Source organism: Lactuca sativa, chromosome 9 (genome assembly GCF_002870075.4).
Source record: "Lactuca sativa cultivar Salinas chromosome 9, Lsat_Salinas_v11, whole genome shotgun sequence".
NCBI lineage: Eukaryota > Viridiplantae > Streptophyta > Magnoliopsida > Asterales > Asteraceae > Lactuca > Lactuca sativa.
In genome coordinates, this window is record NC_056631.2 from 635,254 (window position 1) to 646,349 (window position 11,096).

General features: G+C 38.3%; 1 non-coding gene across 1 annotated transcript; it reads right to left on the reverse strand.

The window, feature by feature from the left end:
* Window positions 1–9,532: 9,532 nt before the first annotated feature.
* On the reverse strand, window positions 9,533–9,639 carry LOC111908783 (small nucleolar RNA R71). The gene has a single exon (XR_002855986.1). It is a non-coding gene; the product is annotated as a small nucleolar RNA R71 (small nucleolar RNA).
* Window positions 9,640–11,096: the final 1,457 nt, after the last annotated feature.

Here is an 11,096-nt window from a genome sequence, read left to right on the forward strand (position 1 = left end):
TTTCTGGCAATGTGACCGGGAGTCCCACAGTTAAAGCAAGTCTGTATTTTCATATAGATGAGATTGTGACTTGGTCCTTATCTAAAAGAATTGTTTTTCAAGGGACTTCCACAAGCACAAGCACAAGAACATTTAACAGATTGTTTAATAGACTTTTGTGGCTTGGGTTTTTCCACAGTGCGAGTATCAGCATCACAAGATTTTGAATCATTTTCAGCGGACTCAGAGTTGATTTTATTCTGCTTACTCCCATCTTGCACTGCTTCTTTATCTGCACATGAAGTAGAAGCATTAGAATCGCTCACCTTATCACAAGTTTTTGAATCATTTTCAGTAGAACAAGAGTTATTTCTGTTCTGCACATGCTCATCTTGCATTGTGACCTACTCTGCACATGAGGTAAAAACTTTAGTATCATTCACCTCAATATTCTTAGTTGGGCCAGATTGTCCAGTTTTAACTGAAGCTAGTACAGGAGGCTGGCCATACTGAGCAGGTATCTCTACCTCATTGGTTTCAAGGGGCGGGGTATAATTATCATTGAAGGGAGGTGGAACTCAACTTTCTTACTTGACACATTAAACTTTTTAAAATTAAATTCTGTATTTTCAAACTTATTTTTCAATGTGTTAAGCTCGGCAGTTAGACTAGCAATCTTTTGTTGAGCATAATCTTAATGCTCACACTTTGTGCTGTATTCTTCTTGAAGTTTTCTATATTCCTTGGTTTTGGCTTCTAAATTTTCTTTCAAGGGTTTTTGGTCCTTTTTGATAGAATATTGTTCATATTTAAGGTCCTCAATTTTCCTAATTAATAATTCATGTTGATCACGATAATGTTTAATTTTAGCTTCACAGGACTGAGAGCATGAAGTTTTATTGACCTCTTTTGTGATTGATGTACTCATTATTCAATTTTTTTTTACCAAAAATAGATTTGATTATGAAGCCAAGAAAAATGCCCTTTGATTTGAAACCTCGAAAGTGAAGCTTGAAAGTCATACTTGAAAAGTCAAACTTGAAAGTCAAACTTAAAAAAATCAAACTTGAAAGTCAAACTTAAAAAGTTAAACGTGAAACTTGAAAGTTAAACATGAAAGTTAAACATGAAAGTCAAAGTTAAAGGTCAAAGGTCAAACTTGAAAGTCAAAAGTCAACTTTGAAAGTCAAAGGTCAAAAGTGAAAGTCAAAAGTCAAGCTTGAAAGTCAAAACATTAGGTAGAAAACGAAAATTTCAAGACCAAAAGCGAGAGTATTTGACCAAAACCGAGAGAATTGGACAAAGTACGTGACTTTTTGACCAAATATGAAGCTTTATGACCGAAAACGAAATTGTTGGATCGAAAGTATGGCTTTTGGACCAAAAATAAGTCAAAAATGAGAAAATCCGAAATTCCAACCGAGAATGCGAGGCTGAAATCTCGGACTGAGAACAAGAGTGAAATCTGAGGCCGAGAACAGTTTGGACCGGAATCGTGCGAGCCGAGAACTGAAGCTGCAGACCAAAGACCTCGTTGTTGACCATAAACCTTCGCTCCGAGTACCTCGCACTATGAAACCTCGCCCCAACCGAAAACACTCCTGGGCGAGAACGTTGTTGTTCGAGAAAGCTGCTGGTCGCCTAGGGTTTGACCGGATGCGAGGATTGCCGCCTAGTTCTCGTAAATCTTGACCAAAAATGCCCAAAACTTGCCAAAAACATGGGATTTTCAAATCTTCAAACCCAAACTCGATCAAAACTCCAAAAATATGAAGAACATGAAGAACAATGGCTTAAAATTCATAAAACATAAATCAAAAACACCTAGAAACTCCAATAAAAAACGTTTGCAATGAACCAATTGATACCGATCCAAGCTCTGATACCACTTGTAAGTCCCGAATTCTCGTACCTATCAATCGGATTCACTTTGATGGTTCTGAATCCCAATCAAAGTGTATAATTCAAGATATAAGATGAATAAGAACACAAAATGAATCTTCAATGCACACGATATATTGATTAATCGTCTGATACATAAGATTCCGATTACACACTGTTTTCTCTTTGTTTTTCTCTATAAATCACGTCCTTAGCATGTGGCAGCCCCTAAGAACGTCCCTCCCTCTTTACAAGGCCTAAATAACAATATTTATACCTAGACCTAATAGCAAAGCCCAAGCCCAAAACCCAAACAAAACAATATAAAGCCTAACCAAAATCACATGTGATTTTGGTACAAACAACACCAAAACATGGTGTTTTCGTTCCTAGACCGAGAACTCTAATAGCTTATGAAAAGCAAAGTATAAACCACAATTTATGACCTAACAATTTCCATTAAGGTTTCCTAATCCGCTACACGTTTTCACCATGATGTTCTATATGCCAAAGTAGGTGTTCAACATACAGTGACGATAATTAATATAAGGAGGGTTTAGACGTGCAATCCTCCTTATTACTCCGAAATGTTATATGCCAGTTCTAATATCGTAATTAAACATTTAGAAAACTGATCACATAAAATTTCCCAATTCTAGGTCAGCAACAAACCTTAATCCTAATAATAGCAATTAGATAGGCAACCTAAGGCATCATAAGACATCTTATAGTTATAGCACACATAAGTCTTTCATCACATAAACCAAATTAAGCATCTAATCCTAAAGTAAGCTAGTTCTTGTTTCAATTCAGGTGTACTACTTAAAATATAATAGATACACCTCGCACGATTATCGCTTAGCATTCTAAGTTTAAGTTTAGAAATAATTCCTTACTCCTAGTTTGCTTAAACTAATGCTCTGATACCAACCATTACACCCCCATTTTTACGGTTAGAAAAGATTGATTTGTATATGCTTAATAACTCAGAGTGTTCTTTAAAAAGATTATTTATGTTGAATTTCTCCCCAAACACGTGATAATAATTTTATCAAAGTATTTTCGAAGAAACATGTTTTATTTATAAAACTCGGGATGTCATCGTCAATACAGAAACATAAGCATAAATAGAAACATACAATGTCCAAAATACTAATGGTCTACATCTACTTGAACCTGTCATACATCATTATCTGAGTATCTTTATTTAATAATTTGTGATTCAAATAAAGTGAGTGAGTCAGGTTGGGAAACGTGGTGAGTACATAAGGATTCCAATCCCACAATGTTATGATGTGTGTGTGTATATATATATATATATATATATATATATATATATATATATATATCAAATTCACAATATACAAATATTTCTCATATAAGTAATCTACCCCATCCCATTGATCCTCACATAATCCATACTCTCGGGTTCGGAAATGTATGGCTTTACCTAATATATACTCTTGGACCAAGAATAAATAATTATACCTAATCCATACTCTCGGATCAGGAATGAATGGTTATGTATAGTCCATACTCTCAGATCAGTGACAAATGACTCTACCTCATCCATGCTCTCAAATCAGGGATAAATGATTATGCCCACCCATACTCTCGGATCAATGACAGATGACTATACCTAATTTATACTCTCGGACCACAGACGAATGTGAGAGTCTACTCTTTGTGTATATCTGATATGTGCATAATTAGCCATATGTTTAGTATGATTTTTTATCAAATATTAGCTAATTATGTGCATAATATGGACAAAAGGTACTTAATAATGTCTAAATTATATTTTCAGTCTAGAAGACATGCTTAGAAACAAAAAGGAAGAAGGAGAAGCACATAGAAGCTAGAGAATGAAGAAAGAGGAGAAAATTTGGCGCTACTCGGCGAGTCCACGCACCTACTCGGCGAGTTCCTAAGAATGTTCGCGAAGTAAAGTCACGAATCCTTACCGTACACGGATTTCTCATATCTACTCGGTGAGTTGGAGACTTACTCGCCGAGTAGCCCCTGTTTTTGAGATAAGTATAAATAAAGGATCTTATTCCGAATTGGGGACTTTCTAGCTTTTTGGGAGGATAACCTGCGATTGAAGAAACCTTTGGAGACCTGAAGAACCCTAATCTTTGATCTTTTGAAGACTCAAGGCGAATTAGGTTAAATTTCCACTTAATCTTAGAAGTGAATCATGTTTAGATTAACTAAATTCGTTTTTGAGCTTGTTCCTACCGTAATCATGAGCTGAATTTTTGTAGTTTCTGTTTAGGAAAAACCAAGTTACTCCTATGGTTTGATTTATACTTTTATTGAATGATTATTGGTGATTTTATTAAATTAAGTTTGTTAAAGAACCTTATGCATTAACCATAACTATTTTCTGTTAATTGGAAGACAATTAGGCTGCATGAACATCTCTTAATTGTTAGCCTCATATGATTTATGTGAACACTTCATTATATGCCTAGGATTAGTGAATATGAAACTAGGATTAACTAGGGAATGGGTAAATTAATGTGTGACTTGTTTGAGAAACCAACAAACAAGAGGTTAGTTGAATTACTAATTTGATTGACCAAGTACAAATCTTATTTAATCCAAATAATTGAACTAGGGAGTTAATTAGTTTAAACAATTGGCCACTGCTTGCATTGATTAATTTTCTAAGGGTTAGTAATAGTGAATTCGAATCTAACTACTATAGTTGTTAACCAATAACAATTAATTTATCACTTTATCATAAAATTAACCATAGGAGTGAATTGGTTGGACCTAAACAGAAACCCTTTATTAAATTTGGTGAATTTTTACTTGTTTTAGTTGTTTAGTTAACTACTTGTTAGGTGGTGTGTTTAAGTTTCTAGTCTTGCAAAACTAGAGAAAAAAAACCCTTTACTTTTATTATTTTTTAGTTAAAATTAGTTATTAGTTTAATTTCCGTTTCCTGAGTTCGACACCCTACTTATCCAACTATACCACTAAAAGACAGGTTCACTGCCTTTGTGTGCTAAATCTATATTTTTAAAGTAGGAATAAAACTAGTGCATTTTACACACACCAAGTTTTTGGCACCGTTGCCGGGGAACGGTTCAAAAATTAAATCTAATTCCAAGTTTTATCGATCCTTTATGTGAGTTTATCTTGCACAAAGTTATTTTTTAGTAATTTAGTAAGTAGGTTAAGCTTTAGTATTTATTAGTTTTTAGCCGTTTTTATTTAATTTTATCTATTTTTGAGTTTTACACAACCTATGTGACAACCCGAAATTTCCATTCTGTACAATCTATATCACTTCAATAGAAGTTATAGTGGTCACTGTTAATTTTCAGACTTTTTCACATAAGTTTGAGTAATTCAGGGTTTACACTTCAGGAAATATCAGGAGAGTGGTTGCACTAGGGTTTTGTACAACACTGTTATTCCAACACTCTATTATATTAGAGATCATTTTAGGAATAAAAATATTTTCTGCCAAAAATATTTCAGGACTATAAATAGATTTCTGAACCAAATTCATTCATTATTCACATTTCCAACTAGAGAAAAGCCATTTTCTCTCTCACGGATCTTCGGGTTTTTATACCAAAACATGAGTAACTCTTTCTAGTAGTGTTAGAATGCTAATTATGTGCTTGTAACATGATTTAGATGGCTAAATCATTAGATCTAGGAGTTTACTCCCCAAGGTGTTCTTGGGCGGTAAACTCCCGAAACGAAGCCAAAACCGACCCTTGTGTTACACCACTGCTTTAGACTATTATGTATGTGTGTTAGGGACAAGAAAACATCCATAAATCACCCAAGTTTGGGAGTTCACGGCCCAAGAGTTGCATAGGCCGTAAACTCCCTTTTCACACTCAAAATGGTGTTTTAAGGACTCTAAAACTTTAAGGCTTTTATCTAGACTAGTTCCCCTTTAGTGTAAGGCCTTAAGCACATCAAAGAACACATACAAATGAGAGTTTACGGCCCAAGTGTCTCTTAGGCCGTAAACTCCATAGAAATGGACAAAAGGGTGTTTTTAAGACACCTAAAGCCCTAGACCTTTACAAGGAATTGTTTCCACTTAATTGAAGGACCAAAACTCATCCAAATCACTTAACAAAGTGAGTTTACGGCCAAGAGAATGCTCTTGGGCCGTAAACATGAAAGAATGGCACCAAAGTGTGCCTAGGGTCCTCATTTGCCTTAAACAATTGTCTAGAACATATCCTTCAAAAGCAAGAGGCTTGAAAACAACAAAAACACCCAATACTTAGAGTTTACTAAGTGTGACCCTTCCTGTTGCAGTTGGTGCATTGCATCTCCCTGCAAGGCCCGCGGTGGTGGAAGTTGCACTTGGTGCACTTCGGGAGAGACCTAGCATAAGTTTTTGTTGGTAAGGGGTTCGCAGGGACAACAGGAGTCACTGTGGTAGCATTGATCGCCACAAGTTGTTTCTTATTGGAGGATCCTTGCGGAGCCCCTCTTTTCCTCTTATTCCACCCCTTCTTGTGGTAGTCGGGGTTGGACTTTTGTGGTACAGGCGTAGGGATTGTTGTGTTCTGAGGTTTCCGGTGATCGATGAGAGATTGTGCCAGTTCCTTGGCGCTATCAAAGGTAATAGGCCTGGAAGCGATCACACTTGACTGGATCTGGGGCGATAGTCCCCAGATATATCTCTCGATCTTTTTGCTCTGGAGAGCAACCATATCAGGGCATAAGTTTGCTAAATCACAGAACCTATTTGTGTAGGTAGTGATGTCGGATCCAACCATTTGTAGACCCCATAATTCTTGCTCGAGTTTTTGTATTTCACCTCGAGGACATTATTCTTTCATCAGCATGTCTTTCAACTTTTCCCAGCCGATGGAATACGCCACCACCAAAGTTAGATAGTTAACATGGCTGTTCCACCATGTTAGTGCTCTGTCAAAGAAGGTACAAGCTGCAAACTTGACCTTGTTGCCCTCCTGGCAAGCACATATTTCAAAGACAGATTCCATCTTTTCAATCCATTGTCTCAACCACATTACACCCCCAGTTCCATTGAAGCTGTGGGGTTTGGCGTTAGTGAAGTCCTTGTAGGTGCATTCCCGAGGGTGTCCATGGCTTTCGCCGTGGTTCGAGGGTGGTGCACCTGTTCCTAATTTACTAGGGGCAGGAGCGTTGATTGCTGACACAGCAGTTGCAACTGCTGCTGTGAAAGCTGCCTGGAACATGTTGGCATCGAAAGGATTTGGCGGTTGAATAGGTACAGGTGGTGGTGGAGGTGCTTCGTTGTTTAGGTTTCGCCTTGGATTCCTGCGTGGCAGCATCTTTAACTATATGTTTAAAAGATGACGACATGGATAAGAATAAATGATAAATGAATGTGTCTCATGGACTAGATCCCCATAGTCCAACAACAGAAAGAATAGTATGACTAAATGAAGAAGATAGCATTTGGATAATAATTTCCATAGGATTAGATATCTGTCAATAATACTGGAATTACAGATGTAACAAGTTCGGGAAAAATGGCCTAGAAGTAGGCCTTACATCAACCAAGATGGAAAATTTTGACAGAATTAAGACTAGATCAAGACCTAACAAGTCTGAGATTTATACAGATAGGAAATTAGACCAAAGTTTTACATAAACTAGGTTATATCCAAAAGATGAGTCGACGAGATTCTATCGGCGACTAGAACTGCTAGCATGAGTCCTCAATCCCGACAGTAGACGTTCAATGTCCCTTATACGCCTGTCCGACCTTGCTTGCTGAGCTCGAAGTTCTCTAACTTCAGCTTGGGTTTCAGCAAGTTCCCTCTGCAGATTTGCATTGCGGACCAGAGTCCTTTCATGAGCAGACTCTAGTTGGCGAATGTGGACAGTGTTAACACCAGAGTTGGCGTCAACTTCCAAGACTTGATTGATAGTCGCCTGAGCTATTATCGAGTTCCGAGAAATCCTATGCACCATGATTGGTAGGACTCTATCAGCAGAACCTCCTTCAGTGAGGTTGTAGAAACTTCGGTCTCCATTGTAAGGAATGGGCTGACCCTGTTCATAACTCCATGTAATCAAGTTAGTGTCCCACAGAGGTGTGGGTCCTTGAAACACAGGGCGGGGGTTCAGGTTTGGGTTTTGAGCAGCTGGGGGTAGGTTGTTGACTTCTGGCTCCGAGTCAGAACTATCAGAAAAACCCTCAGCATGGTGATCATCCAAAGGGATTGGGTGATCATCTTCTGGTTCTGCCTCTAGCTAGCCAGCATTGCCTTGGTTTGGGAAGTACGGATCGCCGTGGTGAAATCCAGCCATTTTAATCTACGCGAGAAAAGGGATTATAAGAAATAGCTAAATAGACGAACTGACTAGGATAATTACAGTAAGACCAAATACCCCTATGGTATTTCCTTATGGTTGTGTTGGTAAGTTTTTAAACTTGCTGCCATATCACAACCATTCTTGGGCATATTCTAATCACTCCTCGGACCAGCATAGTTGATCAGGCTATGTCATCCCCAAGACTGACCATATATCCCCAGGCTTACTTGTGATATTCAACAATCGTAATACTTTTGTTCTTGTCGTTGTGACACTGATTTTAGTATGAATGCAGGCACGTATACTTACTTAAATATTTTATTATTTAAAAGTATAACTCTAAGACAGAGTGTTTTAATCCCATGTATTTATAGTTAGTATATCTTTTATGGGTTGATATACTTAATTCACTATAAACAATGCTCTGATACCAATCTGTCACACCCCAAAACCATGAACGGCGGAAACGTTCAGGGGTGGAGGACGTCATGTACAGTATTACACTGTTGTGATACTATACATGACGTCCTCCACCCCTGAACGTTTCCGCCGTTCGTGGTTTTGGGGTGTGACAACCTACTCGCCGAGTGCAGTCAAACCTACTCAGCGAGTACACTGTTGTTTGACAGTTTAATTTTTATTTTCGTTATGTTTCAGTTTTTGTTCTTTTTACGCGTTTTTCTTGTTCTGTTGCAGGCTTTTCATGACCAGAGGATCCAACACTCCACCGGTTCCCCCTTTTGAAGATCTGGAATCCGCGTTGAGGAAAAACAAAGGCAAAGACGTTAAAAGCTCGAATACACCTAAGAAATCGCCTTTGTCTAGCTTGAAGATGGTTTTTGGGAAGAAGAAGAGCAGAAAATCAGGAGCATCCAGCGCCTCTTTAGCAAGTGAAGACCCAATCAAAGAGGACACTGAGTACGAAACCGAAGGAGAAGAAGACCCTACATTCGGAAACGACTCTGATTCCAGCGACGAATTAGCTATTCCTATGGCTAACATCGATGAAGTCCCCATGGGGAAATGGAAGAAGAGGATACGCGATGATACCGGCCCGAGACTTGTGCAACCTGCAATTCCTTCAACTTCCACTTTTGAGCTTAAGGGTCACATCCTTGCTCTACTCAAAGAGATCCCCTTCCACGGAAAAGACCACAAAGATGCTTAAAAACACTTGGATGAAGTCAATGATGTAGCTTATTATTTTAATGTTTCAAACGTGTCTCGCAAAACTCAGCTACTTCGCATGCCTCTGGTTACATTGAAGGGTGCTGCAAAGGATTGGCTCAAGTCAATTCCCCCCGGATCCATCACTACATGGGCTAAGATGAAAGAAGAGTTTATTGATCAATTTTTCCCACCCTCCAAGATATCTAAGTTAAAGAAAGCCATAGCCAACTTTGAACAACAAGTTGGAGAGTCACTTTATGAAGCTTGGGAGAGGTACAATAGTTTTCTAAGGAATTACCCACATCATGACCTTAATAGTCAACAAGAAGTCTCCATTTTTTATGATGGAGTAAATGTTACAACAAGGCAATTACTTGACTCGCAAGGTCCACTAACAAAGAAAGCACCCCCGGTGATAAAGCAACTAATTAAAGAATTCTCTAAGCATTCTAGAGAATACCACAACCCAAGGAATGATGTGACAAGGGGATAAGCTTATGCAGCTTTAGAAGATTTGTCGGCAGTTATGGCTTTGTTGAAAACCATGGATAGGAGGATGGATAAAATGGATCAAACGATACATGTTATTCGGGTGGGTTGTGAGAATTGCAATGGACCTCATCTTACTAGAGATTGTGACTTGGACGAGAACGGGAATAAGAAGGTGCAAGTGTGCTACTCAAGTGGTGACCGATATGATGAAGTTTGGCGAAAACCCAAGAAATAATGGCTTCCTTATGATGAGTACAAGAAGTCTAATGAGGAGAAATATAAACAAAAAAGAAGAGGTTTTTACCAAAAGGAGGAGTCGGCACAAGAATGAAAACCAAGTTTGGAGGAGATGCTTACTAAATTTGTAGCTGCTTCAGAAAAGAGACACATTGACCATGATGTTACAATACAAGAGACAAGAACAATGCTTAGGAATCAACAAGCATCTATCCACAACTTTGAGACACAGCTGGGACAACTTGCTCAACAAATTAATAAAAGATCACTGGGAGAACTTCCTAGTAAAAGCGAAAACAACCCACGAGGCGCACATATAAATATCGTGACAACTAGAAGTGGGAAGATAATTACCCCTCTAGCCCCTATTCAGAATGAAGAGCCCAAGCAGTACAAAAGGAGGATGCATAAAAACAAAACCGAAATCAAAATCTGATGGACACAGGCCCTACTCGCCGAGTCCAGAATATGGACTTGACTAGTCCGATGCCTAATCAGAAAAGTCAGATTCCTACAAAGCCATGTCAGCTTCCATTGCCATATCAAGCCCAAGCTAAGCATGAGAAAAAGGAAGAAGACTTCCAAAAGTTTCTAGACCACATAAAAGCTCTTCAAATCATTATACCATTCATCGAGGCAGTTGCACAAATGCCGAAATACGCCAAATTCCTCAAGGAGCTGCTAACCAATAGAAGGAAGATGGAAGAGGTGAAGAAAGTAGTTCTTGATGAGAATTGCTCAGCTACCATGTTGAACAAATTACCAAAGAAAAAGGGTGACCCGGGAAGCTTAACTTTGTCTTGCCAATGTGAGAATTTGGCCACCATTCATGCTTTGGATGATTCGAGAGCGAGTGTAAATCTAATGCCATACTTATTTTTCAAGAAATTAGATCTCCCGGAACCAAGGCCCATTCGAATGGCAATCTACTTAGCAAATAAAACGGTCACATTTCCAAGAGGAATATGTGAAGATCTATTGGTGAAGGTAGATAAGTTCGTGTTTCCCGCAGACTTTATAATTCTAGACATGGAAACAGA